General features: G+C 36.9%; 1 protein-coding gene across 5 annotated transcripts in view; it reads left to right on the forward strand.

The window, feature by feature from the left end:
- The window catches only part of CHN1 (chimerin 1), a 197,423-nt gene that overhangs the window by 123,888 nt on the left and 49,597 nt on the right, over positions 1-23,938 (forward strand). The window lies entirely within an intron of this gene.

Genomic DNA, 23,938 nt, shown 5'->3' on the forward strand with positions numbered 1-23,938 from the left:
AAGAGTATCTCTCTCCCTGTTCCTCTGCCTCTCCCCACTCACATGTTCTCGCTTGCATTCTCTCTCTCTCTCTCTCTCTCTCTCAAAAAATATAATTAAGTTAAAAAAAATAAATGTACCCTTAATCCTCTTCAGCTATTTCACCCACCCACCCATGCCTCCCCTCTGGTAAATATCTGTTTGTTCTCTATAGTTAAGGGATAGTTCCTCTCTCGTTTTTTTGGTTTGTGTGTGTGTGTGTGTGTGTGTGTGTTTTTTTTTTCTTTATTCATTTGGGTTTTTTCCTTCAATTCAACATTAGTGAAATCATGTGGTATTTATCTTTCTCTGACTGATTTAATTCACTTAGCATTTTTCCGTTAGCTCCATTCATGTTGTTGCAAATGGCAAGATTTCATTCTTTTTTATGGTGGAGTAATATTCCATTGTGTGTGGTGTGTGTGTGTGTGTGTGTCTATACATTTTCTTTATCCATTCATTTATCAATGGACACTTGGGCTGTTCTCATAATTTGGCTATTGTTAATAATGCTGCAATGAACCTAGGGGTGCATATCTTTTCAAATTGGTGTTCTTGTATTGTTTGGGTAAATACCTAGTAATTCAATTACTGGATCATAAGGTAATTCTATTACTAATTAAAAAAATTATTACTAATTTTTTGAGGAACCTCCATACTGTTTTCCACAGTGGCTATACCAGTTTGCATCCCATCAACAGGTTATCTTTCATAAGACACTGCATAAGTTTGTACTTACTTACCAGCAGCGTTTGATAAAAAGTTACCATTTCTCTCCAAAAGCAGAAGCTTTTATGCAAGCTGAAGATTATGTAGCACTATCTTAAAAGAGATTTACACTTTCTTCCACCCACTCAACAGAAGGAGATCCTGTTGTGGTTATAGTTTGCTTAATAACTTTAGAATGACTTTGGGCCACTGCCCAAGTTCATAGAAAAAAAAAAGTATATTAACCTTATCCCTTGAGAAAGTCCTGTTTTCCCCTGTAACGGGGAAACTCTGCAAAAGAGCAAGCCATATCTCTTTATACTCTCATTTTCCAACAATGAGTCAACTTTATTGAGGTATAATTTATATACAGTAAAATGCAGAAGTTTGATGAGCTTTGACAAATAAACATACCTGTGTAACCACTGCTGCAGTCAAACAAAGAACATTTCATTACTCCATAAAGTTCCTAGTGCTTCTGTAAAAAATTGCACCCCTGCCCCCGATCCAAGGGCAACCACTGATTAAATTTCTGTCAGGACAAGAAATTGTTTTTAACTGTTGCTATGACAGGTGGCATCTATTTAATGTTTTATTTTTTCACACTTATAGCACTTTTTACCTTCATTTTGTCACTTTATTATAAATACATCATCTTAAATATCTTTCTCAACTTTAGATGTAAAATTTCCCATCATGTTCTTTTAGGGAAATATGGACAACAAAAGAATTATTGATGTGTCGTACCGATTGCAAGGCACTATAACTTGTTGACATTTTCAATCCTATCATGGACTTTTCACCTTTTATTCTACAATAAAGACTGAAATAAATGTGGGTACACAATAAGAGAGGATTCTTAGGAAAGAAGCTCTGCTCTGCTCCATCTTGGACCTGAGCCAGAAGCGCTCAGCCAGCCCTCCTTTAATCACTAGCTGTCTCTTGGCCATTCCTCTCTGGAATAGGTCCCATGGCAGATGTTAGTCACAATCACAGTTGACAGGAAGTACAGTGTCCCCAACTCTCTGAATGTGAACTGTACCATGTGGAACCAAGTATCACAATGAGAAAAACTGCCATTTCTGCTTTCCTCCTTTTAGTCTACTCAAAAGGGAAAAGGCATTGTTTGTGGCATTGGTATGACTTCAGAATTCCCTATGGCATACCACTAAAGAATTTTTTTTTTTTTTGGCTTTATTGAGACCAGTAAAGCATTTAGATGTCTTTCCCTATGATCTGTTAAGAACTAGCAGGTCCAACCCACTCAAGAATCCTGTAGACTAGAGTTCGCCTCTGCCTGGTGCCAGGTGAAGCCTGTATAACAGGCTCCCATGCATGGGCTGTGGGTTGTAAAAAATTCCTGGAGAAATGTTTTTAAGTTTTCTCCTGTCTCTTAGACAGAACTATTGGAATATGAGTGAATGAAGAAAATGCTGATATATACAGAACCTTGATTTCACTCTACTTTCTTAAAAATAGATTTAATCATTTGCATATTAATTTTAGTAATCAATTTCAATGCAGTTTGATTAGAGTAGGCTCTCCAGTGATCTGGAACTGTTTTCTAAGCAAGTGGGTCTCAGGAGCTCAAAAACCTCTTCTTGTGACTCTTGGAATTCTACATTTTTTTTTGGCCACCTTTTCGGGGTCTAATGTTTCTTAAGGACTGGGAAGACGGCATAATGGGAGAGAAAGGAGAGTACCAGAGTGTGAAAACAGTAGAGAATTGTAGAAAAGTTTTATTTACACTGACTAGTTCATGTCTGTCTGTATGTGTATATATATGTGTATATATATTTGTGAACAAGTCCAGTCATGTTATACCTCAAACTATTTTTTTTAAGATTTTATTTATTTATTTGAAGGAGAGTGCGAGTGAGAGACAGCATGAGAGGGGGCAAATGGAGAGAGGGAAGCAGGCTTTCTGCTGAGGAGGGAGCCTGATGTGGGGCTTGATCCCAGGATCCTGGTCATGATCTGAGTTGAAGGTAGATGCTTACCTGACTGAGCCACCCAGGAACCCCCTAAAACTATTTTTAAATTTAAAAAAGGAACCATGTGCTGATATATCTAATTATTCAATTTAAGAGAGTTTTTCCCCCTAGTCTTAAAGGAATGCATGTTCTTTATAAAACTTTTGAAAACTAGGAACTAAAAAAAAAAAAAAATTTCTTATAGCCCCACAAATATATGTTAACATTTTAGTGGATTTCCTTGTAGTCTTCCTATGCACAGATTATTTTAAGCTTTTATGTTTTTTATTATATAAGTAATCCCTATTTATTTTCTACAAAATAATAAAATATTGAAAAAATAGCATTAAAATCACACCAAGTCCCACTATTGATGGATAATATAACCAGTAATACTCTGCTATTTATCCTTCTAGTTTGTGTGTATGTATGTGTGTCTGTGTGTGTCTGTGAGAGTGAAAAAGAGAGAGAAAACATGTTTCTTCTATATGAACTACTTTGTGATTTGCTTTACTCTTAGGTTATGATTTCATGTGGATTATATTTCTGCTCTATCATTTTAAATATCAGCATAACATTCCATTGTGTTTATATACAATAGTTATTTAGCCAATCTCTTAATATATTTTTTCATTCATTCATTTTATGAATATTTATTGAGTAGGTGATTTGGGCTCCTGTGGCCAATACCAAACAAGACAACCATGGATCTTCTCTAATTGTCTGTCATGTACACTAAGAATATTAAAAAGAAATTTAAAGACTATCGTCATGATTTTAAATGATGATGAGATGGGGGTACAGAGAGAAAAACTCTTTTACCAGGAAATTTTGTTCATAAATTATTGGTAACCAGTGCTTTTTTCCTGCAGGCTGTCTATGTTTTTATGATAAATCTTTCTTAAGTAATTTTTTTTCAAAAGCATTCAGTAAAAAGGTTTCCTTTGCTTACTCAGATTAGCATGATTTAGATTATACTAGTCATTTTAGTAGACTTTCTAAATTTCAAGTTTTTATTCCTGTTAACTGGCTTTATCCTTTCAAATAAAGGAGTTTTTCCAGAATATTCAGTGCTCCAAAAATCAGTATTTCTTCAGGATAATGATAACTAACCCCCAAAAATCTAAATTTATAAGTCAGTTAATATGAGGGATAATTTAAAAGCATTTACAGTTGTTTTTCTTGGAATAGTCCATATCCTTTTTTTTTTTTGAATAGTCTGTATCTTTAAAATGTATAGGACTTTCATGTGAGAGAAACCTATTTCTAGATTTGTTGAATATAGAGAGTTGCACTTTAGCTTCATATATGATCACAGCCAAAGCTTCTCTACTCTTTAGAGCTCCCTAGTTATAAATTAATGAAACATTTTGAGGGTAAAGGACTTCCATAATTTATATCTGCGGTGTGCACTGGTATGGGGTGGGGGAGGGTGACCTTAGCTAAAACTATTATTTAAGCCAGAACTATTTTGATCTCTTGTGTACATAACATTCTATTTACCACTTATTTCAGTATGAATAGTGAATTTCCTTTGTTCCTTATAGATTAAGCCCCCCAAAATGCCTTTGCCTAATTAGTGATGTGACAAATGCTTTTATTTGGAAGCAGTGTTTATTGTTACTGAGGAGGGGATAATTTTTTTCGTATTTTTATTTTTTAGTTCATAGTGATAATGGATTCTAAACAAGTGTTTTTAATATTTTACTTTTGGTTTCATACAGAACTATTCTAAACTTTTAAGGTAAAAACATTTTTTTTAAACAGAACTTAAATAGTAATGGATCTTTAACATTTCATCTGGTGTTAAGACTCATAAAAGATTTTCTGTAGCCATATATGCTAGTGTTTGATCTTAGCTTTTTTTTTTTTAAATTTTTATTTATTTATGATAGTCACACACAGAGAGAGAGAGAGAGAGGCACAGAGACACAGGCAGAGGTAGAAGCAGGCTCCATGCACCGGGAGCCCGATGTGGGATTCGATCCTGGGTCTCCAGGATCGCGCCCTGGGCCAAAGGCAGGCGCCAAACCGCTGCGCCACCCAGGGATCCCTGATCTTAGCTTTGGAGCAGTCCACAGCATCTGGTTCATATGTTCTCTTTATGCTATTTCTTTCTTTATTTTTTCCTTATTTTTTGAGATTTATTTTTCAGAAAGATCTACCTTTGCTCCTCAAATAGAGGTATTTCAAAGGGAGCTTTGATTATCATGTTATCTCTTATTTATCCAGCCATTCCAACACACATGCAAAACAATTTTTTATTGGGCATCCCCTTGGGACAGGATGTCTGCCTGTCTTATGACTTTAATGATGTCACTTTGAGCACATCATTGACCTCTTCAGGCCTGAGTTGAAGAACCCAGCTTCGTAGATGACACCAGGTCCCTTCTAGCTGTTGTGATTCGTCACACATAAGTTCTCTTTGTTAACTTTCAAGAGATTTTTCAGACTTAAGATTATATACTTCTGAGAACTTACTATTCTAGGAGGAAGACAGGCTGAAAACATGCAGATTTAACTACAGGCTTGGCTCTGATACTAACAAGAACTGTAAATCTTTGAGCCAGTGACATAATTTCCTGTGACCTCAGGAAATTGAAGGTCTCTTCTAGCTCCCCAATAAACATGTCTAAAGATTGTAAAACTAAAAATAATAATAGAAATAACTAACATTTATTGAGCCTCTATACATCAGAAAGTGTACTGAGTATTTCACCAGATTATCTGTTTTACTCTCTATAGCAGTCCTTTTGAAGGTAGGTATTATAACATGGGTATCTGAGATGATAGGGTTTATGGAGTATTATCAAGGGATTCTAGGGTGTGTTTTAATAGTGCATACTTTATTTTTAAGAATGAAATCACAAAGGACAACCAGACCCTTCCACCAAATAAATGCCCCTTGGTAGGTGTCATCATAGAGATTAAACATTGGACTGTGTATTTAAACTAAGTAGGTAATTATATTTTGAGTAATTGGATTACTCAAAAAGGAAGAAGTTAAGACACCTTGGAGCCTGCCCAAAGGAAGTTGAAGCATGGTTTAAATGGGTCCTTCACCAACTGAGGCTTGTCATGCTAGAACTGCAATGCTTAGGTTCAGCTTTTTTCTTTTTTAATAAACTCTTATCAAATGTTAAAAGAATAAAAAGCTTCCCATCTACAGAATAAGAAAACCTGTAACTTGAGTTTTTGAGTATAAAAAAATGAAACAAAGTGTTTCTCGCTACATTGTAGCTTGGTTCTCTAATGACTGCTTGTGTCAGATGCTACCCTTCTTTATCTTTACCACAAAAATCCAAATAGTCTTGTTCCTTTCATAGGAACAACAACAAAAATAAGTAAGAAAGGATTTTATACTTAGGATAGTGTAAATTATACATAACATAAATGTGCAAAGCTGTCAATAATTTAACATGAATTTCAAATCAGTATATTTAATAGAACAGAATCTGTATAAATTTCATTAAACTTTTTCTGACTGAACCATATTAAATGATTAACATAGCTTATTTGTGTATTAATGAAATATACTTGCAACTAAGATTTTTGATACGCATGTTGCATTTATTATGTTTAAGGAAAGTCAACACACTTTTTTACGTTTTCAGCAGTTGACTTAAATTCACGTTGACATCTTCAGGTTTTCATCATTCCACTCTTCAAAGTGCATATTAGCATTTCCTTGTCAAAGTTGAAGCTTACTTAGCTCTTTGAAACTGACAAAAGACCTCTGAGGTGACAGTCACCTCCTAAATAAATAAGATTGTGAGGGCAGTTGAAGTGTTTTTCAAATCAATACTCTAGAGACTGTATGTAAAACTGTAGAGAGTTTATTATAATTTAGAAGCAAAAATAAAAAGAAAAATGAAACAAAAATCCTCCCGTCTTTTTAACGGTTTGACAGTGGTATCGTTTTCTGTGGTATCTCTCAGAAGCAGGGAAACCAGTAACAATGAATAAGGATTAACGTTCATAACTGTAACAGAAAAAAATTATAGATATTATTACTAATGATAATACTTTTAAGAAATAAAGTAATGAAGAAAGTGAAAAAAATAACTTTAATGTAAAATAAACTTTTGGGAAGTCCTAAAATATGCAGTCATAAATAGTTTTTGATCAAGTCAAATCAGATCAAGGTTCTCACCAATGTGGGCAGCCCGGGTGGCTCAGCCGTTTAGTGCCGCCTTTGGCCCAGGGCGTGATCCTGGAGTCCCGGGATCGAGTCCCACGTCGGGCTCCCAGCATGGAGCCTGCTTCTCTGTCTGCCTGTGTCTCTGCCTCTCTCTCCCTCTGTGTGTCTCTCATGAATAAATAAATGAAATCTTAAAAAAAAAAAAAGTTCTCACCAATGAAACTTTACATGTAATAGAGATGGCTACAGAAATTTTGATTTAGCAGATTCAGTATGGGGTCCAGACACCCATTAATTAATTAAGTATGTGGGGTTTTTTTAATATTTTTTGAGGGATTCCTGGGTGGCGCAGCGGTTTGGCGCCTGCCTTTGGCCCAGGGCACGATCCTGGAGACCCGGGATCGAATCCCACATTGGGCTCCCGGTGCATGGAGCCTGCTTCTCCCTCTGCCTGTGTCTCTGCCTCTCTCTCTCTCTCTCTCTCTCTCTCTCTCTCTCTCTCTCTCTGTGTGACTGTCATAAATAAATAAAAATTTTTTAAAAAATATTTTTTTGAGAGCGCACATCAGCTAGGGGTTGGGGTAGGGGGAAGACATGGGGGAGGGAGAGGGACAAGCAAGCAGACTCCCCATTGAGCACGGAGTCCACTCAGGGCTCCATCTCACAACTCTGAGATCATGACCTGAGCCAAAATCAAGAGTCAGGTGCTTAACTGACTGAGCCACCCAAGCACCCGAATATATGTGTCTTTCTATATGAGAGAGAGAGAGAGAGAGAGAGCAAGAGAGAGACTGAGACTGTGGGTATATATAGTGTGTGATATCCTGTTGCACAATAAAGATTATAAGTAATGGATTAAAATAGTGGTTCTCAAACATTTTGTACTGAGGAGTTCTTTACACTTTGAAAATTGTTGAAGACTTCAACAATTTCGGGTCATATCTACTGATATTTACTATATTGGAAATTAAAATAGACGTTTTAAGTGTCTGTTAATTCATTTAAAAAACAATAAGCCCATTACATATTAATGTAATAGCATTATTATTAACATAATCATAGTTTATTAAATTTAGAGTGGCATTTTTTACATTTCTGTTAATCTCTTTAATGTCTTAATACTAAGGAAACTACTGGATTCTTATAAATGCTTCTGCATTCAATCTGTGGTGTGTACTTTTTTTAAAAGAAAAGATTTATTCATTCATTTTGAAAGAAAGCAAGAGAGTGTGTGGGGACAGTGGCAGAGGAACAGGGACAGGGAAACTTAAGCAATTTCTGTGCAGAGCATGGAGCTCAATGTGGGGCTCAGTCCCAAAGCCCTGAGATCACTACCTAAGCCAAAACCAAGAGTCAACATTTAACCAACTGCACTCCCCTGGTGCTCCATATAATGTGTCCAAGCATGTGAAGAGACTCTGATCTCATACAAATAATATGCATTTGGAAAAGTAAGGAGTATTTGAATAGCCTTTTCAGATATTTGTGGATATTTGCCTTTGATATCTCACCAAAACTACATAAATGGTAATGTGTTTTTTAAATTAAAATATAGTGAACATACAATAATAATTCATTTCAAGTGTACAATATAGTGATTCAACATTTATTTACCTTACAAAATAATTGCCCTGAAAAGTCTGGTCACCATCTTTCATTATACAAAGTTATTGCAATATTACTGATTATATTCCCAATGTTATACTTTGACTTATATATTTTATAACTGGAAATTTGTACATCTTAAATCCTCTCACCTTTTTTGTCCATCTCTCGACCCCACTCCCCTCTGACAACCACTGATTTCTTCTCTGTATTTATGAATCTGTTTCTGTTTTGTTAGCTTTTTAAGATTCCAGACACACACACACACACACACACACACACACACACACACACACACAAAAGATTCCAGATACAAGCGAAATTGTCCTTCTCTAACTTTTTCCACTTAAAATAATACCTTCTAGGTCCATCCATGTTATTATAATAGCAAGATTTCATTCTTTTTTATGGCTGAGTAATATTCCATTGTGTATGTGTATATTTATGTGCCTGTGTGTCTGTGTGAGAGAGGGAGAGAGAACCTGAATAAGTGGCAATTTCTTAAAAGTTAACTTGCAGTGGTATTAACTGAAACCTTCATAATAAGCATTTCTTCTTATTCTATTACACTAAAATCCATTGATCTATTTTAAACTCTGAATGGATCTTCCAACTATGCATAATTCTATAGTATCATGCATTGTTCATTTGGAAAATATTGGTTCACTGAGTTCTATAGGTCTCCTAAACATTGGTAACATTTCTTTTTACTATGTCAAAAACTCATTTGTTAATGTCATCATTGATCTCATCAAATAAGTCATTTGAGTAGTGGGAAGCAGGTGGTATGTTCAGGGTGACAGATACAACATTTCCAATTTTTTTTTTTCACTTCAGTGTTCAAATGTTATCATTGAGAGTTGTTTTCCTTGAGGCAGCTGGCTCATTTTGTCCATTTTTGAGAAAATACCAAGTCTGAATAACTAATATTTATGTTAATCACTCTTCCAAGTAAAAAAAGTGGTATTCCATGGAAAAAAACAGCTACCTTAGCTTACAACTCAATACTTTTCTTTCTTTTTTTTTTTTTGATAAAGAGCTTTTATTTATTTTTTAAAGATTTTATTTATTTATTCACGAGAGACAGAGAGAGAGAGAGAGAGGCAGAGACACAGGCAGAGGGAGAAGCAGGCTCCATGCAGGTAGCCTGACGTGGGACTCGATCCCGGATCTCCAGGATCATGCCCTGGGCTGAAGGCGGCGCTGAACTGATGGGCCACCAGGGCTGCCCCTAAACAATACTTTTCTTAAGAAAACCATCCTTAAAAGGAACTCACATACCTTTGACATCATTTTGAATGACGCTCTCTTTTCGAGAGTTTTTTTTAAATGTGTACGTATAAAACTGTAAACTTAATGTAATCTACAGCAGAAACAACAGAGGAGACAGAGTTAAGAGGAAAAGTCTAAATATGTGACCCACAATAACTTAACATGCTATTCATTAAAAGCAGTACCATTGGTATAAAATAATGCATTAAATGCTATACTTAGTATTTCAAAGACTGGGTTCTTTTAAAAATGGAAACAACAAGGAAACATTATTCAACTGATGACATGGTTTGATATTTCTAACAGTGAAAAATGTAACAAAAGCATCCAAAGGAAAAAAATCTACAGCTGATCCTGCAGGAGGAGATATTTTAGGCAAGTTATTTTTTTAAACATCGTACTTCTTATTTTAATGTCTTCCTTATTAAGACATGCATTCAAAAATAGTTTCATCTTGCAGTTTTATAACAAGTTGTGAGTTTGAGTTCTTGGGAAGAAAATAATCGAACTTCAAACTAAGCTTACTAATGGTAGATACTTCCAAATTCCCTTTTCTTTCTAACATCATTACAGAGGGGGGTTTATTCATCCATAAATTTTCATTGCACTTTGCACTCTTCCTCGAGTAATAGTTGTTTTGGTCCTCCACATTAATTTAAGCACAGTGCTTCAACCACCTATGGAATTGAAAACTGCAGTTCATGCATCCTGACCATCCTTTATGTTTCAGGTGGCACCTGTTCTCTTAACACAACACATGTTTTTAATTCAGTCTCATTCTTGAGTCAGCTATGTTGCTAAGATACCTATGTTGTCACAAATTTCCAAATATGTTTTCAGTTCGTATTTGCATACATTTTGGCCGCCAAATGAGGAAACAGTATTTAAATTGCCCTTTTTTGCACCCCTGGCCAACCGTTACTTTTTTAAAACCCATGATAGGAGATATTTTAAGGAATGATCATTGTGAGAAAATAGCCATTTTCTTTGTATCAAATATATTCTGACAGTATCATAAGCTTTGGAGGCTAGAATCATTCAGACAGGCATTCATTTAGGAGTCTGAAGAATTCAGTGAGTCTTACAACTGTGCCATGAACTTTGCTCATTCTTTCATCATTTATTTATTTTCATTCTTTCAACATTTAGCACCTACTTTGTTCCAAGCATTGTGTTAGGTGGTAAGACTGATGCCGATGAAAAATGGCAGTTTCAGTATCATTACTGAACCAACACCTAGTCTTGGAGAGCTCTCTGCATGTTAGGTACTGAAAATGCATGCTTTACATACATTCCGTATATTCTATGTACACTATCTCATCTCATCCTCCAAACAATGCTATGAGGTAGGTATTCTTATTTCAATTTTACACATAAAGGACCTGAAGCTCCTCCCAAGATCCCATATCTACAATAAGTGGAGTGGAGATCTTTTACAGATTGTCTTTACTCAAGAGCCACGCTTTTAACTATTTAACTGTAGATAACCCTGAATAGTTTTAGAAAAATTTTTTATGGGTGCTTCCATGGCTCAGTTGGTTGGGTGTGCAACTCTTGAGTTTGCCTCAGGTCATGGGATTGAGCCCTGTGTCTGGTTCATGCTCAGCGTGCAGTCTGCTTGTCCCTCTCCCGCCCCTTCTGCTGCCCCTCTGCTTGTTGGCACGTGCTCTCTCTCCACCCCCCATGCATATATATGCATATATATAAATATTAAAATTTTTAAAAAATTTCTTTCTTTATGAAAGGAGTTAGTTATTAGGCATATTGAGGAGGAAGGTTTTTTTCTTTCTTTCTTTCTTTCTTTCTTTCTTTCTTTCTTTCTTTCTTTCTTTCTTTTCTTTCTTTTCTTTCTTTCTTTCTTTCTTTTGAAGGTTTATAAACAGCAGCTCCCAGCTTGTCATTATTTCTGATCAAAGGGCTTGAGAGATGGTCAGCAAACAGCCCTGTGGTTTTGGTGTTGGAGGCTGCTGAAGGCATTCCCAGATTGGGAGAGAAAAGAGATCTGAGATGGAGAGATGTGTAGAAGTCACATGAAAGAGTCTCAGAAGGATTCTAAAAGGAGGAAACAGCTTGGAAAGAGGACATGGACATAGATTTCATTAAGTAAATCCAACTTTTGTTAGAAAATGTGGTCATCAAGATTAAAATAGGATGGAATAAATCCATTACCCATCCAATACCTATCCCAATTATAATTGATTCATTATGTATTTATTTGTTTAATATCAGGTCCTTGTGAAAATAGCTCGGGCTCTATTCCCTAGTATTCACCAGTTTCATTAATGCCTAGAATATAGTAGATATTCAGTAAGATATTTTTTTGAATGAAAGCTATTTAGAACTTTGTATTGTACATATATGCTTTGGCCATTTCTATAATTTCTTTTAATGAACTAGTGGGCTCTGTGAAGTATTTATATTTTCTCAGGCCACATGTCCAGAACCCCAGATTCTTAATTTTCTTTTAAAGATTTTATTTATTATTTCATGAGAGACACAGTCAGAGAGACAGAGAGAGGGCAAAGAGGCAGAGACACAGGCAGAGGGAGAAGGAGTCTCCCTGTGGGGAGCCCAATACAGGACTCCATCCCAGGATCCCAGGATCATGACCCGAGCCAAAGGCAGACACTCAACCACTGAACCACCCAGTCATCCCAGATTCTTAATTTTTTATACTATATTCTTTTAAAGATAAAATACATCTAATCATGGAATCACTGCATTGGCCAGTTTGGAATCTCTGTTATCAATATAAGACTTAGTTAATTGTTTACCCCTGAGATTGAAATGGCTTTCCACCTTGTAAATTATGTATGTTTGGTAAATTTTAATGGAAAGCTTAATTACTTCTTTCTAAAGACAGCCTAATTAAGTTGCTCAGGAGACTACTCTTCAAATTCATTGGTTTGGAGGGTGGTTTTGTTGATTTGTTTTTATTTAAGGAACACGAAAAGCCAATGCAAAAATAAAAATAAAAATAAAAAGCAAGCTGCTCTATAACTCTTCTCGAAGCTCTGATAGACATTTGTCAAAGGGTCTGCATGTATTTAATTAAGAACAACATATAACCTTATTCCAAATAATGAAAAAGGCTTTTAATTGCCAGAAATTAATCACTGAGGCTGACCATATGTCTCTGTCAACCATTTGTCAGGTTTAGAACTGAATTGGGGGTGGTCATTTTCAGCTGCAAATATTTCTACTTGCTGTTGGTTCTGGGTCTTTGTAAGCCTGGGCCTTCCTAAGAGGAGAGTCAGTCTCATCCCATGTTAAGTGATCATAACCCTGGTCCCAGGGAAGCATAATGGGGCGAGAATACAGTACGAAGTCAGGCCTGAGTCTCCATCATGGCTCCTTTGCTTACTGATTATCTGCAAATGCCTTAACATCACAGAATTTTTCTTCTGAAGAACAGGACTGTGAGGATGCAGGGCAGTAGTCTATGTGACAGAGCACTTTGTAGAATCTAAAGCTCTGTGTGTTACTGAGCTGGGAACAGCTAAAGAGCCAGACTTGAATTTTATTTTATTTTATTTTTAACCAAAATACGCAGAAGAATACTCCCTCAGGTTCATTGAGGGAGAAAAATTGAGAATTTCCCATGGAGGCCAGTTTCAGCTTTTCATTAGGAAGAACCAAGAGTGTTGTTATGATCATCACCATCCAGCCAATCATTGCCAGTGGCCGAATATTGGAGAGTGTTAGACTAGAATGTTTTATTGGGTAATTTTACGTATATTGCATGTATATATTACTTTGTAATTACATAACTCAGGATAAGAAAACATCTTCCATTTATTTTATCTTCCCCAGCACCTATTATATAAATTGTTATCAATACATCAGGGCTACAATCTAGTATTCTTTAAGAACTTGCAAGTGGAGACATAGGACTGTGTCTTAAGAACTAACTTTAAAATCACCATTTAGGGATCCCTGGGTGGCGCAGCGGTTTAGCGCCTGCCTTTGGCCCAGGGCACGATCCTGGAGACCCGGGATCGAATCCCACGTCGGGCTCCCGGTGCATGGAGCCTGCTTCTCCCTCTGCCTGTGTCTCTGCCTCTCTCTCTCTCTCTCTCTCTCTCTCTCTGTGTGACTATCATAAATAAATAAAAATTAAAAAAAAATAAAATAAAATCACCATTTATATTTGAACAGAAATATGCAAAACCATCATAAAGAGACACCTGGAAAAAAACTCAGAGGTGGAAGTTGCTTAGGTCCATCTAAGCACTGATTTCAGACGAGGGGGGCCCCTCACCAACTGGACATTGAATGTTATCTGTTAGCAGGGCCATCCTAATTATATAGGATTAAACAAATGGCTTGACTCTGCATTCAGTACCACTTCAACTAACCCACTCCACTTGTTCTGGTTCCTTTCTCATCAGTATTCTAATTATTTTTTTGTTTCCAGTATAGATATGTTACCAGAAAAGAGAATACTGGTCACTTGCTTTATGATAATTTTATCTCCTACCTTACTATAAACTAGACTACTGTCATTCTGCTTTTACCTTATCAGTTTTATGAGCTTGATGTTATAATGTCACTCTCTCTTGAGACATAGATATGATCACCTTGAGTTTCTGAGCCTACATGGCTGGGTACCAGACAAAAGCCTGTAGCAAATTAGCCAGAGCTGCCTTGTGGGAACTGACTGAAGGGTCTTTCCCAGTAGACACACCCAAGTCTTTATACCCCTGTGTGCTGAATGAGTATGAATCTTCCTTTTTCCTTTGACTTTCTATTACAAATATAGAGAACACCATGGAGTTCATTTAGTCGAGAAAAGTTCAGTGAGTTGGCTGGCATCCGTCAGAGCCAGTCTTGGAAACCGGGCTGTGTGCCATCCACCCCCCCACCTCCGCCCAGGGCCTGGTGTTCTTCGTACAGAGTGCAAAACACTCCCTCAAAACCGTTGCTTGGACAATTTGATCATTTCTGTTGTTTCTTGAAAGAATAAGGCAGGCAAGGCTGATCTTTTTTGTTTGCATTATGTTTTCAAATGTCCTATGTTTAAAATTAGTGCATATGAGTCTGTCAGGGAGCATGTTAGAGTATACAGAGTTTGGTGGTGTCAGTGTTAGTATAATTTAAATTTATTATACACTGACATGAATGCAGTGATGTGCTTTATTATATGTTTAGATGGATATTATGTTAATGCTAGAGGAGCTATGTAATGAAGACCCAGTTAGGAATTATGATGTGACTCATGCCAGTAGCATAAAAATTTAGAGCCCTACCAGAATGTAAAAGTTTCCTGTGCAACATAAAAAGTTATTTATCCCAACATAACTAAAGGAATTTATAGAGTTCTGTATAGATGTCTTTACTGTTTGACTTAAAATGCATTTGAAAATTTTGATTGATGAATATGGTAGGTATTATAAATTCAGATATAAGCAGTACGAAAATAACTAGTGATCTGAAGGGTACCAGAATTTAAGTGATCTAGAAATTTATTCAAATGATAGCCTTTCAGAATTGCATGTTAACAATAGGTAATATGAGAAGCAGGACAGTCTAGAGGAAAGACACAGAATTTGAAGTCACATAGGCCTGAGTTCAAATCCTATTCCTCCCACATATTGAATGACCTTGGGCAAGGTACTTAACCTCTCTAAACTGGTCTCATCATCTACAAAGTGAGAATTATAATGTCTGCCTTATTGATTGTTTTAATAACTACTACATCATCCATGTGAAGCATTTCCCAGTATAGTAACCTGCAGTTGTCAGTTAACAAATGTAAGGAGACATATTGTCACTAAGTACCTTGGAATATATTCCATTCTTGGCTCTAATGGAGAGAATTTAGGTTATAAATTATAAATCAGGGGGAAAGGTATGAATAATCTGTATTTAGGGTGAGCCTTGCTTAAATCCACTAATCATGTTATAACTTGATATTGGAGGTTTGGGAAAAGCTGTTTTTTTTTTTTTAATTGAATTATAGTTACCCACAATGTTACATTAGTTTCAGGGGTACAGCATAGTGATTCTACAACTCTATACATTATGCTGTGCTCACCACAAGTGTAGCTACCATCTGTCATTGTACTACTGTATTACAGTACCATTGACTCTATTCCCTGTGCTATACATTTCATCCCTGTGACTTAGTCATTCCTTAACTGGAGGCCTGTAGCTCCCACTTCCCTTCACACATTTTGCCCATCCCCTCCCTTTCTGGCAACCATCAGTTTGTTCTCTGTATTTATGGTCTATTTCTACTTTCATTTGTTTATTTTGTTTTGTTTTTTAGATTCCACATATAAGTGTAATTATATGGTATTTGTCTTTAACTCATTTTACCTAGCATAATTCCCTCTAGGTCCATCCATGTTGTTGCAAATGGCAAGATCTCGTTCTTTTTTATGGCTGAGTCATAATACTTCATTGTATATGTATGCGTATCTCACATCTTTCTCTATTCATCTATGGACAGACACTTGGTTACTTCCACATCTTGGTTATTGTAAACAATGCTACAGTAAACATAGGGGTACACGTATCTTTAAAAATTAGTGTTTTCATCTTTGGGGGGTTAATACCCAGTAGTGGAATTTCTGGATCATATGGTATTTTTAAGTTTTTGAGGAATCTCCATACTATTTTTCACAGTGATTGTACCATTTTATATTCCCACCAACAGAGCAGGAGAGTTCCTTTTCCTCCACATCCTCACCATTTGTTGTTTATCTTTTTTGACTCTAGTTATTCTAACAGGTGTGAGGTGATATCTCATTGTGGGTTTGATTTGCATTTCCCTGATGAAGAGTGATGTTGAACATCTTTTCATGTGTCTCTGGCCATCTATCTGTCTTCTTTGGAAGAATGTCTGTTTAGATCCTCCACCCATTTTTAATCAGATTATTTGGCTTTTTGGTGTTGAGTTGTTGTATCAGTTCTTTATGTATTTTGGATACTAACCTTTTATCAGATATGTCAATTGCAACTATTTTCCCTTCAGTAGGTTGCCTTTTCATTTTTTTGATGGGTTCCTTTGCTATGCAAAAGCTTTTTGTTTTGGTGTAATCCTAATAGTTTATTTTTGCTTTTGTTTCACTGCCTGAGGAGACATATCTTAAAAATGTTGCTGAGGCCAATGTCAAAGAGATTATTCCCTATATCTTCTTTTAGTTTTGTTCTTTCAGATCTCGCATTTAGGTCTTTACTCCATTTTGAGTTTATTTTTGTTTATGGTGTGCAAAAGGGCACCAGTTTCATTCTTTTACATGTAGCTGTCCAGTTTTCCCAACACCATTTATTAAAGAGGCTGTCTTTTCCCCATTGTAGATTCTTGTTTCCTTTGCCATGGATTAATGAACGATCCAAGCATGGCTTTATTTCTGGACTGTCCTGTTCCATTGATTTATGTCTGTTTTTGTGCCAGTCCCATACTTTCTTGATTACTTACTACAGATTTTTAGTATATCTTGAAATCTAGGGCTGTGATTCCTCCAGCACCATTGTTCTTTCTCAAGATTGCTTTGGCTTTTCGGGGTGTTTTGTGGTTCCATACAAGTTTTAGGACTATTTTTTCTACTTCTATGAACAATGCTATTGGTATTTTGATAGAGATTGCATTGAATCTATAGATTGCTTTGGGAAGTATGGATATTTTGACAATATTAATTCTTCCAGTTCATGAGCATGGAGTGTTGTTCCATTTGTTTCTGTCATCCTCAGTTTCTTTCATCAGTGTTTTACAGTTTTTAGAGTATAGGTTTTCACCTCCTTGGTTAAGTTTATTCCTATTTTATTCTTTTTGGTACAGTTTTAAACAAAATTGTTTCCTTATTTCTCTTTCTAGGGCTGAATCTTTTTATATTATAGTTTTTAATTTTTATTTTTTATTAGTTTCAGGGGTAGAGTTTAGTGATTCATCAGTTGTGTATGACACCCAGTGTTCTTTACATCAAGTGACGTCCGTAATGCCCATCACCCAGTTACCTCATCCCCCTACCTACCTCTGTTGTTTAAATTGTGGCCTGCTCACACTCCCTTAGTACTATCCCTTCCCACTGCGGTTTGCAGTTTCAGGAGTAGCAGTTTTCTTCTTCCCATTCTCTGTGTAGTCTGTCCTTTGTTGTACAGAAGCTGTCCAGTCAACCCTGTTCTTGAGGAGGAGTTACACTATAAATAGGTGTAGATGTGGTATGTCCCTGGAGGAGGTGAGTGTAGGATCTTCCTATGTTATTCTCGACCCCAAAAATCAAAGTTGTGTTCTTAATATTTGAATGTTATTATTTTATAGAAATTGCAGAATTTTGCTAAAACTGAACCAGGTTTATCCAGTCGTTAATCCAGTTACTCTTCATCTCTCCAAGCCTCTGTGCCATGCCAACTAGGACTTTCCTTCATAGTGCTTTTCTGATGGAATGTTGACTATACTTAGTTAACTGGAACATTGTGTTCATGAGTCTGTGGCATCATGATTATATTCAAAGGAGGTGACTGTGTGAGGTCCTTCCAGTTTCCTAGAGAATACTCTTACTATTAATGAGTTCTAATGTTGAAAATTAGACTTATTCTTTTGGTTTAAATCTTGGTCCTGTATTAAAAACCAGGTATGGGGGATCCCTGGGTGGCTCAGCGGTTTAGAGCCTGCCTTCGGGCCAGGGTGTTATCCTGGAGACCCAGGATTGGGTCCCACGTCGGGCTCCCTGCATGGAGCCTGCTTCTCCCTCTGCCTGTGTCTCTGCCTTTCTATGTCTCTCATAAATAAATAAAATCTTAAAATAAATAAATAAATACATAATACATACATACATACATACATACATACTACATACAAACCAGGTATCTGTGGAAAAGGAAGTATAATCAGTTATTTGTACTTTAGCATGAATAAGTTGATAAGACCCTTCCCTGTAAGCAGGTTTTAAAGTGGGAAAGTGGACAGAGCATGGATTCTCAGAGTTTGAGCCTGGGAGGTCAGATTGCCAGGGCAGGATAAAGTAAGGTTTGCAGAAGAGTGATGCTTGTGATGTGTCCTTAAAGCACCTGGTTACAACTTAACCTGAAGCTCACACTGCTTAGGCCAATGTGCCTTGGGCCTCTTAACTATCTCAGAGTCCCACTAAATTAACCCTGATCTTGGAAATAGAAATCCTTAGATACAGGGAAAGGAGAGAAACTTCTACTTACTGATTATTGTCTGCCAGGAATAATGCAAAATGCTTCCCATATATTATCTCATATAATTCTATATTGTAAGTATTTTATATCAGTTTTACACGTAAGGAAACAAGACTAAAAGAAATTAGTAACTTGACCAGGATATGCCACAGCCAGTAGATGACAGGGTTAAGATCAGCATTTTTGTCTGTCTCCACAACCCCTGATCCTATTATACTACACTTGGTAAAAATGAGAGATGAGTTTCACATAAATTATTTTTATTATTATTTTTTAAAGATTTATTTATTTATTTATTTATGATAGACATAGGGAGAGAGAAAGAGAGGCAGAGACACGGGAGAAGCAGACTCCATGCCAGGAGCCTGATGTGGGACTCGATCCCGGGACTCCAGGATCGCACCCTGGGCCAACGGCAGGTGCTAAACTGCTAAGCCACTCAGGGATCCCCCAAATTATTTTTATTAGACAAGCAACAGGTGATAGGGTCAGTGGTAGAAATTTCTTTATTTGAAAAACAGCAAATGTGTTCCCTCCCAAGGTCACTTATTTCCCCCTTCTGTTCCTTATTCCTCACACAACTGCCTCCTGCTACCCACACCATTTTTGTAGTCCATTTCTCTGTATTTTAGATGGTATGGATGGAGGTAGAAACAGAGGGTTGTAGAACTGCCTGTTCTCCATTGCCTTCTCGAGGCTCATCACCCTCATACAGGAGAATGTACAAAAGTGCTTCAGTATCAGGGGTGGCCAGGGTTAGGTCTAGGGCAGGCCAAAGAGTTACAGTCGAAATGAAAAAGTAGATACTGCTGCTGTTTCCAGCAGGAATGACCTTGTGGGAGATGTGCCCTATCAGTTTAGATCCCCACCCCACCCTCTTTCCTATCTTTCATGGAACCAGAATGTGAGGGGGCTATATCCCTAACACCTTGGGTTTATTTCCTATTCTCATTATAAGGTAGCAGAAAGAGATTCCAGACTTTAGAGACAAAACACAGGGATTCAGATCACAAACTTTTAACTTATTGACTGTTACCTTGAGTAAGCTACTCTATGAGCATTTCTTCCTCTGTAGAATGTTCATTATACAACATAATCCCAGGATTGGTGTGGCCAATAAATAATATCAAACATTGCTCTGACTTCTTACCAAATGCTGGTAATCTTTCCTTTCACACTTTCCACACCCCTCCCACTCCTGCTCCCTCAGCTAATATGCATGTCATCATATGCCTTATAAAAGATAGAATTAGAGTTTGAATTTGGGAGATTTGGTAAAGACCATAATCCAAAGGGAAGGGCAGGAGTTTCCAGGCATGTTTGTATGGTATAAACCAAAAGCAGATTGATCTATCAACTCCTTGAGAGCCGGAACCTATGTCTTACATTATACAGCATAACTTGCAGCTAATATTCGGCATGCGGGCACCCTTGTAATACCATCAATTAGTGAGTGCTTACTAGTAGGCAGTCTGTTCCTCTTTTATATGTCATCTCTTTTAAACTGCCCTGTTCATGTATGTAAACGAGGTAACCAAGGCACCAAGCAAATCTCCCAAGATTAGGATTCAAACTTTAGTGTCTCTGATTTCAGATCCCATCTTTTTTTATTATAATACACTGCCCCTCAGTAAAAATACCTTCATTTGGTATTTTTTTTAACTACATACTTAATGGACCTTTATTTGTGTAAGCTACTGTGCTAAATTCAAGGTATATACTAAGATGTGCAAGACCCAGCCTATATGAACAGCTACACAGGAATTGTGATATTAGATGGAGTGTGCTACATCTCACAATTAATGAGCAAGGGAAGGGTGCAGAAGTTCACAGATGGGTAAAGTCACACCTTATTGGTGCAGATCCTCAAAGGCCCCAGAAAGGAGGGCGTGTCTGAACAGCGCCTCGAAGACTGCGTTGCCTGTTGTGTGTACTGTGCACTGAACTTGAAATCTAGGGATGTTAGCTAGCATTACTTTTTCTCTCCATCCGTTGTTGGATCCATACTGTCTTACCATCTCTGGCTGCTCTTTAAAATTGAAAGGAGGAAATAACTAGGGAAACCACCTTCCAGAGAATCAGAGAGAAAAACAACTACCCTCAGTCTTCAAAATTTTCTTCTCATTTTTGGATTTGGGTGGATATAGCATAATGTTTAAGAGGCCAACTCTTAACTACCACCAACTAGCTGTGCAGAACATTAACTTCTGTCGGCCTCTGTTCTTTCAACTATGAAGTGAGGATAATATATACCTCATGGGCATCTTTCTGTGGATTTAATGGGAATCTGTATGTAAAATGCTTAGCTTAGCTAGGGGCCTGGAATATGGATACTTAATAAAATAAATGATAGCTATCATTAATAGATTCTACAGCTATCTAAATATGGTCAGAGAGGGACGCCTGGGTGGCTCAGTGGTTGAGCATCCTTCAGCTCAGGGTGTGATCCTGGACCCAGGATCGAGTCTTACATCAGGCTCCCTGCAAGAAGCCTACTTCTCCCTCTGCCTGTGTCTCTCTCTCTCTGTGTCTTATGAATAAGTAAATACACTCTTTTTAAAAAATAAATAAATAAATATGGCCAGATAAGTATAAGGATGAGTGGTATATATTTGCCTAGACTATCAGAACATTGATAGTAGTTCTAAATTTTAGAATTAGCAGTTCTTATGACTTGAGAGCTCCTGCAGCAAAATTAATGCAGAAGTTGCATTATTGCAAGTTACTGAAGGCATGATGTGGCCAGAAAACCCCTAGCCCTTTCAGGGTCACTAAGAACCTCATCCTTGACTATTGTTTTTCTATCTCCTGTTGCCCTAGGTAGCTGCCCAAATTGCAATTAATCCAGTATGTCTCGATTAGATACAAAAATTATTTGGGAAGAAAAGTGACTATGGAGTCTATGGTATACTTGCCTCTCAAAGACAAAATATGCACTTTTGCCCAGGCGTGAATTTTCTCTGCCATCCATCTTTTTGTGCTTTGGTTGAATTTTAGTTACTAAACTGAATATCGGGATGGTCTATAACAAAGGATCTTGTTCAGAAATAGGGAGGAAAAAAGGCTGCTTTGGATTCCGTGGGTGATTGTTTTCTTTAACATAGTAATGTAAACATTAAACATTATATAGAGAAAAAAATTTACTGTTAAAGTTGCCTTTGGAATCTTTTTCTAGTGTCTACTGAGAATCGGATAAATTTCACCTTAGGTTGTACATGACTAAAGGGTTGGTTGGCGTTTATATTTTTAGTCATCACATGACAAACTAGGTCTAAGCTGAAAAGTAATTTAGGTTAGGCAAGCAAAGTTCTTTCCATTGTATTTTCTCCTGGAACAGGAAGATTTTTTTTGTTTTATTTAGTTACATAAGGGTATAAATTTGTGGAAATAAATACCTGTAGATGTAAATATTAAGTTCTGCCTTTTATTAGAAAATATTTCAAAAACTGTGTTTTTTTTCCTTAATTTTTTTTTTTTAAGTAATCTCTACACCCAGCATGGGGCTCAAACTCACAACCCTGAGAACAAGAGTTGCATGCTCTCCCAACTGAACCAGCCAGATGTCCTTAGAAAGTTTTATTCTTTTAAAAAACTTTCTAAGAAAAAAAATAAAAAAGTATTTGGGGATGTTTAGAAAATCAGTCATCAGTATTCCTAATAGCTAGCATGGTTTAAGAATAACTTTATGTCCATTAATTAAACTAGAATCTGCATTGGGCACATAGTCCCCAGTAGATTATGAAGTCTGGGATAAATTGTGGTAAGCAAATGGACTGAATTCATTAAAATATAGTTTTTGATTCTTTAAGCACAGTGCAACAATTATTAGAATCATAATGGGTTAAACTTAACTACTATAACATGAGGAAAGAAATGGGAGATGTTTAGGGAACCAGTATGGGAAAACTTAGCTTCTTATAGCAGGTTAGCAAAAAGTATAGGTATTCCTCTTAAATGAAGCTGGGTTTAAGTCTCTTACCCAGCACCCTTCCCACTTTTTATATCAGCAAACAAATATCTAACTCAGACCTGTGTGCATGAGAAACTTTCCCCAGCTGGCTCCATGATCTGGCCTCAAGCTGTTTGAATTAAGAATGTTGAGACTAGGGGATCCCTGGGTGACGCAGCGGTTTAGCGCTTGCCTTTGGCCCAGGGCGCGGTCCTGGAGACCCGGGATCGAATCCCACATCAGGCTCCCGGTGCATGGAGCCTGCTTCTCCCTCTGCCTGTGTCTCTGCCTCTGTGTGTGTGTGTGTGTGTGTGTGTGTGTGTGTGTGTGACTATCATAAATAAATTAAAAAAAAAAGAATGTTGAGACTAAATTAAAATAGAGATTGGATCATTTATGTATAGATTCACAACAAATTTCCTCCTTATAAGGAAACAAAAACTGACCACTTCCAGGTGTTAGCAGTATTATATGCACCCTCCTTATTCTACATGAAAATAGAGTGTTCCCATGTTAAAAATCCTTTTCTTTTTCATCAAAATACTTACCAGTTTTTGTTCATCCTAAATAAAATTAGGTCCTTGTTAGCCAGTCTCAGTCTATAATGCACAAAGGAAGATATGGATTAACCTTTCATTAATTTACTAGGCAGTGATGGTAAATTCTTTTGAAATCTGGTGCTGTATGTTAATCTTCTTTTGCTTTTAATAGGTAAAAAAAATATTCCATTTTGTAATAATGCATGACTCATTCATGGCTCATTGTCTTCCCACTGATTTATTTTTTTCTTTTTTTTTGCCTTGAGCCAGCAAGAAAATCTTACATGAGAGGAGGGAGGAAAAGAGACAGAGTTGAGGAATACAATACTTAAATACTGTTGCTTGATGCTCATTGGTTCTCTCCTTTCTTACGGTGGCCAGTCTAATCCTGCCTTCCTTGTCAGATCCCTTCCCTCCCTACCCTCCCTGCTAGGGGCTCCACAGGGTGTCTGCTGCTAGAAGCTGACTGCAGGCAGTATGTAGGCATCTTTCATCCAGAATGGACAGTAATATATTGAATAGAGAAGGAAGCTTTTAGAAATGTATCATTTGTCAAAATTGCATGGCTTTTGAAAGGGGATAG

The sequence above is a fragment of the Nyctereutes procyonoides genome, unplaced genomic scaffold (genome assembly GCF_905146905.1).
Source record: "Nyctereutes procyonoides isolate TBG_1078 unplaced genomic scaffold, NYPRO_anot_genome, whole genome shotgun sequence".
NCBI classification, from domain to species: Eukaryota; Metazoa; Chordata; class Mammalia; order Carnivora; family Canidae; genus Nyctereutes; species Nyctereutes procyonoides.